The sequence below is a fragment of the Egretta garzetta genome, unplaced genomic scaffold, assembly GCF_000687185.1.
Source record: "Egretta garzetta isolate BGI_Z169 unplaced genomic scaffold, ASM68718v1 scaffold105, whole genome shotgun sequence".
Taxonomy (NCBI): domain Eukaryota; kingdom Metazoa; phylum Chordata; class Aves; order Pelecaniformes; family Ardeidae; genus Egretta; species Egretta garzetta.
In genome coordinates this window covers 1,312,110-1,319,620 of record NW_009259598.1, presented here as the reverse complement: position 1 = coordinate 1,319,620, position 7,511 = coordinate 1,312,110, and the positions used below count along the sequence as shown (strand labels likewise).

Genomic DNA, 7,511 nt, shown 5'->3' with positions numbered 1-7,511 from the left:
TGGTGTTTATGAAGAAGAAAGGGACTGGCTGTCTTGGATTTTCAGTGGAAGGAGTTTTCCACCCTGATTTATTAATTCAAGGCATCCACATGACCTGGGAAGTAACATTACCTCCAAATCTGCATTTATTGACTCTTTTTTTCAGTGCAGGCCAAGATTACATTGGCTGAGAAACCTATCTCGAGTACTTTTGTTGTTCTTTTAATGGAAATGCCCTTTTCACTAGGAGGGAAAACTTTAGCGACTGCTTCTTTTCAGTCTAAATATTTTTTCCGAGAACTGTGAAACTGTCAAAATGCATCAAAACAAAGCGTTGAGAAGTTTTGGTTAGGAGAAAAACTATGTTCTTCTTCTGTGTTTCTTCAGTCGTAGCAGAAATAGAAAGTGAAAAGGTGAAAGAACACAGGGCCTGGAGGGAATTCCTAGCAAGGGGAAAATAAAGGTAAAGATTCTGCAGAAACCCAAAGTATTATTAAAGGAAGAGAAACCAGAACATTTAGGAGATATGACAAGAGTCTGGGTTTTTAATTTATTTGCTCTGAAGTGCGATTCCTTTTCTCTAACCTTGGTGTTATTCTTATTTAGGACCTCTGTTTGGTTTCCCCTTCACGAGTCATTACAAGCCTGTCTTCTTCTTCTTTATTTTTTCCCCCAGATGCAGAGGTGAAGGCTCTGCAGAAGGCATTGCCTCCTGCAGCACCCTCCCCAGAAGGCTGCAGCCCGTCGTGACGGAGAACGGACGCTTCACATCCGAGCACCTTCCAGGTAGGGACAGCAAGTGCATCACGGTATCCGTTCCTGACGCCCTTCTCCGGTGACCTTTAAGGTCCGTTCCTCAGCAGCTGGGGTGGTTCTTGCTGGGGTGGTGCTTACTGGGGGGGCTTTACCCCTGGCGTGATGGCCCACACAAACCTGTCACAGCAGAAGCAGCTGCAGGAGGGTGGCTTTTTCCACCCAGCAGCAGAGGAGTTGCCAGCTGCAAACTCTAGAAGGGAGGGAGCGCAACGCTTCTGCTGGGAATGATGCTCGGTCGCTTTTTCCGCAGACATCTGCATCAGGGGGTAACAAAGATGGGGATCCAGCAGGAGTAACATTGCCCGCAAATAACAAAACGAGTGTCTCTGAATGGATTTAAAGGCAAGACTCAAAGTCTGAGCAAGCTGTAAGAGTGCCAGAATTTTGCTGTCTTTGTGGGTCTGCCTTTCCCTCACTCGCATGTGCCAGCTTCTAAAAATGACTCATTTCTTCTTAGAAAGCTGTCCCACTGCCTTGGCAAAGCCTTGCTGCGTGGGGCCTTGGTGGTAGGATTGCTTCATTTTCAAGGAAGTGCAGCTGGGCCGTGGTCATTACGTGCGTTGCGGTTGTTCAGCTACAGATGTTTGCAGGAAGATCTCAAGGATAAAAGGATTGTGGATCGTGTGCCTCTTGTGTGCTGCCATGGAGTTCGAGGAGGGTGTCCGCTGAGCCATGTAGACCTCGTCCCGTTTCAGCTTTCTGACCTTTGGTCCAAGTTCTGCAGAGCAAGTGTGGAACAACCCCACCTAAATCACGGGTGTAAATCCCCCCCGCCGAGCCCACCCAGCACATAGCAAATGCCAGGGGGCTTTCCTGGACTATTCTGGTGAACGAGGTGACAGGCAGAGACACGGCTCAAGCAAATGTGAGGGCATTTTGGGAGAGGGGGGAGTTCTGAATTAGAAATGCAACTTGTATAAAGACAGTGTTACGGTTTGGTCTCCTCCAATGATTGGTGTAAGCAGAAAACGGAATTTATTGCTTGCTTTGTGCTGAATCAGGTCTTCTAACTTGAATAGGAGAGGTTCCTCTTTTTACAGCAGCGATCCATCCAAGGGCAGTGAATTACTGCAGTATTCCCCACAGCCATCTGATGATAAGGGTATGTCCAAATGGTATATTGAGTGCAGACATGAAACCGCGCTGCCAGAGCTCTTGATATCTGGGCAGACTCCAGCTTTGATCCTGAAAGCTGTACGGCTGCCAGGAGAGCAGAGCCGAGCCCAACTTCATGCATGTCCCAACGGTCACGTCTGCTGGAACAAGCTCAGCTCATCCCGTGGTGGAGCTGATGGGTGTACCACCAGGGCTGTCCTCTCTTGAATGTGCCCAGACCACTACGATTCATGGAGATTGTTCAGGGGAAGTCAGGGAGGTGTGGGAAAATAAGGAATAAATTTGGAGAAGAAGCCACATCTCTGGCTGCCAATTCACAGGATGGAAAAAACCCCACTGGCTTCATAAAGCGTTTGCCGCAAGCTATTCTCGCAGCGCCGCCACGAAGGCCCTTCTGCTGTCAGAGGTGCTGGTGCCAGTTCGTGTCAATCACGGGCTTTTACTGCGGCACGTGTCCCCGTCGCAGCCGGGAGATCAAAGTCTGCTTCCTTCAATTCGCTGGTGTCAACGCAGCCAGGTCCCGCGTGGAATCCCAGGGAGCGGCGGTAGAAATGGTGCGTGAGATGAATGGATGTGAAGAAGCCCCCGGGAGGAAGCGTGTCCCTGACATTGCAGTGACAGCGGGCTGAATCTTCGCCAGGGGCTGAGACTCTCCAGACACACACAGAATGAAGGAAACCAGCCTGGGAGCCAAGGAGTTTTATTTTAAAAAATTAAGATGATAAAACCAAGTGTGATTTCCCTGCTCCTGCTCGCTCTCATTTCCTATCCTGGAAATTATTGAGAAAAACCTTTATTTCTGCAAAACTCTGGGTGGTTCAGAGCTTGACCTTGTTTTAGAGAGAAGATATTTGTCTCAAATACCAGATCTAGATCTAGATTGCTACCAGATCTCGGATTCTGGTTTAGGGTCAATTCTATTTGAATGGCCAAAGGCAAATACTTCAATAATATTGTGGCCTTAATTTTTTTTTGGTAATTTAATTAGGAGCTTGATCTGGTTTTGGGGCAGGACACAAAGTGGATTACAGGATCAGCTGGCTCTTTAATTAGGGCCGGTTTTCTGTTGCTAAGGTTTAACCTTTACTTGCACGGAGAGGCGATGACAGCAAGGGACGGAGCTTCAGCAGCTTGATCCCACGCACGGAGCGCCAGGTCAGCCCGGTATGCGCAGGATGGCGTGGCTGGGAATGCTCAAATCTTGCTTGAATCTCGCTGCAGCCATCCCGAAGTACCCACCAGCAACTGTGTCACCCGGCTATTTACAGAGAGCAGGAACTAGAGGGTAAATATTTATTTAGATTCCGAGGCTTAATCTGCTACCAGCTGACTGTGTGGAAAGCCTGAGCCTCCGCTCTTTCTACAGCAATTTATTACCAGAGCCTCCATCTCCTCTCCTTCTCCCAACGCTCCCATACACGTTCCCCAGGATTAATTCTGCAGAAAACGGGCATGGCTGGGGTTCAGATCCTCCGGCACCTTCTGGTCCTAGACCATCCTGGCAGGCATCCTGCCCTCTGCCTCTCCTCCCCCATTTCAACCGACTGGCGTTCAGGGGTAGAAGTTGCAAATCCAGGCACCCAGGGAGGGTAACGGCACGAAGCTGTCACCGCTCCGTCGGAGAGGCGGACTGGTTTGCCATGAGGCGGGATGGGAGCTGCGCTGTCCCCCGGATTCAGCGCTGAGCTGGCTGAACGACGCCGATGTTCTGCAGGCTGAGGAGGCAGAGCTGCCCCTGCTGCAAAGCCACCTCTGGTGCACCGCAGAGTCCACCAGCGGCTGCAAATCCTGCCGCTGCCCACCCCCTTCCTTTTCTCAACCAGAACAACTGATGGAGGGCAGGGAGAGGGAAACTGGGAGGGTGCTCCGTGTTCATCAGCAAGGACCGACGGAGGCAACATCTCCCCTGCCCCACTGCAGTCACCGTGGGCTGCCCTGGGCCCAGTGCCTCCCACCACAACCAGTGACCAAGAGACCGGGGCTCTGAGGGGAGGTTCCTCCCAGCCCCAAAAGCAAGGGCTGTGGTGACCAGTGCTGGAGGGGGGAAGGGAAACTGGGAGGGTGCTCCGTGTTCATCAGCAAGGACCGACGGAGGCAACATCTCCCCTGCCCCACTGCAGTCACCGTGGGCTGCCCTGGGCCCAGTGCCTCCCACCACAACCAGTGACCAAGAGACCGGGGCTCTGAGGGGAGGTTCCTCCCAGCCCCAAAAGCAAGGGCTGTGGTGACCAGTGCTGGAGGGGGGAAGGCACTGGGAGAAGTGGCTGCAGGCAGGGATGACTGGGGGCCCTTAGCACAGGTGGGATGTGTCTGTGCTCATTAGCCGGACCTGCTCATTAACAAGGCAAGTGGTCCCAGCTGTCCCACCCCAGGCAGCAGTGTTAAAGCATCCTGTCCCCCTACCACCAACTGCTCCTTTACCTGTTACAGACCCTGCTTGAGCTCTGCAGTGCCAGTGGGAATGGCTGGTGGAAGCTGGTGTCCAGACTGGTCCTGCAAGGGGTGGAAAGTCAGGTAAGCAGCAAGGTTTGTCTCTGAGCAAAGGAGAGCAGTGCAGGAAAGGGAATGATTGAGGGCAGCTTGGTGCAAGCTCATGTCCTGTCTTGGCATGTGAAAAGAGCAGCTGAAAGGGGCATAGGCTGGGGGGCTGGGCTGGTATTTGGGAGAAGTAGTCCAGGGTGGTGACTGCTGCAGGAACCCCAGGTTCCTATCTTTGTGCCAACCCATTCTGCTTAGTAATGAAACTTCTCTGTGTGGTCAGGTATGGTTGCTATCTTGCAGGAGGTATTGCAGTCATCCCAGTACAGGAAAGTGGTAGCATCTCCCCACCTTGTAGGTGTAGGGTTTTCCTGCCAAGAACACCTATTTCCCTTTTGTTTGCTGGAGTGTTTTATGGCAGTTGAGAATCCTTTTGTACTCCTCTGGAATGGATTTTTCCTTTGCAATTTCCTATCCTTATTGTTTCCTGCTAGGGAGGTGTGGACACATCAGAGATAAGATCCTTAACTTCTGGGCAGGTCAAGCAGCTGATCAGACAGCCGATAACTACAGCAGTCGCTTCTTCATCCCTGCAGTGTTTGCTGTTAAGGGCACCATTTCCCAGGGATGGCAAAGAAAGCTTCAGCAGCAGATTTCTCTCCCTGTCTGGCTCTTCAAGCTAGAAAAAGTGTAAGGCGGCCTGGTGTCCCTAAACTAACGGGACAAGTGAGACTCAATAGCTTGTGCAAATTTGTGCAGGTGAGCCTGTAATGCACCCAAGAGCTACCCAGGGCACCCTACAGCTTCTGGAAGAAAACCCTCAACACAGCCAGGAAAAGCGTTTGCACTGCATGTACCACTTTTATTTTCACATATATATATTACATCATTTTAAAACACAGACTATTTTGTGAAAAAAAAAAATGGATTTTTTTTCAGGTAAAAACGACCCACCATGTTCCACACAGCCCCTTTGCTTGCCACTTAAAGATGACCTGTGCTGGGGAAAGGCTGGCTTGCAGACAGAGCTCATTCCCCACCTCCCTGCTGCTACTGGGATGACCTGTGGTCTTCCTCTCCTCCTCCCCCTGGGAAGAAAAGGTCTCTCCCCTCCAGAGTCAGTGCAAAGCATGCTTTATCACTCCATCATACACCCCGTCCCCTTCTTGCAGCGCTGGGAGAGACTGGGGCTTCCTGGAGGGATGGAGAAAGGAGCTGGGGAAGGAGCCATGTGAAACACCGTGCGCTTTGATGCTGTGAAAAAGGCAAGGAAGAACCAGAATTAATAGTGTGGTTTCAAGTATATGCATAAAACCCATCACAGGGAGCTTCACAGAAGGCTGCCACCAGTCCTGACCATGAAGAAACCAGTCCCTCTGGGGCAGCGCTGGCCCCCACCAGCCTGAACCCCGCTGCACCCCGTGTTGGGCAGGGATGGCCCGGGGTTTGACTCACAGCATGAGGAATGGCTAGAAGGGAGACGTGGTTCTGACAAGCAAATGAACAGCTCGGGCAGATTCCTCCCTCCAGAAGGAAGCTGTTGGGAGGGGGTGGGAGGAAAAAACGCTCTCAGATAGGCTCAGTAAATGAGACTTTTCCCTCAGGCTCTCCCCCTTTTTCTTTGCACCCCTTATAACCTTCTGAAGGGAATTCCTCTGCCCACCCTCCCAAACATGCAGGCTTCTACTTGGACCAAGAGCTTTCTGTCTGGACAACTGCCTGTGCTATGCTCCCTTAACGTCTGTCCTGGGAAAGCCTCTTGCACAAAGAAATCCTCGCTGAAAGGAGCCCCCCTTTCCTCTCTGCACCCCTCGCTATGTAGGGAGCCAGCAGAGAGAGGCGCGAGGAGCCACGGTGCAGAGCTCGTGGTGTCGAGTGGGGCTGCGATCAACCGCCCTGACTTGCACCCACGTTTGGCCCCTCCAGCCCTGGGGACTGGCTCTGCTCCCTGGACAGCCTGCACCCCTCTTTCCTACCTCTGGGGAGCATCTCAGCCTTCACCGAGCACTGTGATGCTGAGACCATCCCATCTGTGGATCCCGGGGCTGGGCAGAGAGGGGAATGGCACAAGCCTTTCCCTGGTTCCTCTCCGTGCCCAGTCTGGGAGTGAGCAGCCCAGCAGGCGCTGGTACCGGGGGTGCAGCTAAGCTGTAAGCATCACGGAGCCGGTCCCTCCTCAGATGCGGTTGCTATGTAGGGAGCCAGCAGAGAGAGGCGCGAGGAGCCACGGTGCAGAGCTCGTGGTGTCGAGTGGGGCTGCGATCAACCGCCCTGACTTGCACCCACATTTGGCCCCTCCAGCCCTGGGAACCGGCTCTGCTCCCTGGACAGCCTGCACCCCTCTTTCCTACCTCTGGGGAGCATCTCAGCCTTCACCGAGCACTGTGATGCTGAGACCATCCCATCTGTGGATCCCGGGGCTGGGCAGAGAGGGGAATGGCACAAGCCTTTCCCTGGTTCCTCTCTGTGCCCAGTCTGGGAGTGAGCAGCCCAGCAGGCGCTGGTACCGGGGGTGCAGCTAAGCTGTAAGCATCACGGAGCCGGTCCCTCCTCAGATGAGGCCCCGGCTTGGGTCTCTGACGCCAGCAAAATGCAATGCTTGCACAGCAGCTGCCCACCAAACCCTGCGATGGTTTCGGCAGCCTTGTTCTGAGCGGGGGCGAGCCCTCCCCTCCAACCCGAATGATTCAGTGAACAACCCTCTCCTTGTGAACAGCCATGGCAGAGCCTCCTCCTCATCTTCTGCCTTCATTTCTCAGTTGAGGGCTTCCCAACTCTGTTTTCCTTGCTCACCAGAGGAACAAGCCAAAGCCCCCGGGGCCGTCATCCCCAGTAGCACCACAGTGGCTAGGAAGGTGGCAGCAGGGAGAGCCCACTGTGCAGTGCATTAGATGGGCTTGCTTTCGTACAAGGCTCACCAGGTGAATGGGTTGGTCGTTAAATGGAGTTTCCACTGTTTAAAAAAAAATACTGTAGCTGATCTGGGCTTTATCCCCGCAGAATAAACTGGTGGATTCAGCCCTGGAAAGGACATCTGGGGTATTCTAAGAATGTAGTTTTATCTAGAGCTCTTACTTCCATAGTAGAGATGTACTTTTTTTTTTTTTTTTTTGAAAAAAAAG

At 52.6% G+C, this 7,511-nt stretch overlaps 1 long non-coding RNA gene across 1 annotated transcript; it reads left to right on the top strand.

Annotated features, from left to right (window-relative positions):
- The first annotated feature begins 676 nt into the window (after positions 1 to 676).
- On the top strand, positions 677 to 2,242 carry LOC118452230. The gene is made up of 2 exons (XR_004841920.1): positions 677 to 765; positions 1,253 to 2,242. It is a non-coding gene; the product is annotated as an uncharacterized LOC118452230 (long non-coding RNA).
- The last annotated feature ends 5,269 nt before the right edge of the window (positions 2,243 to 7,511 follow it).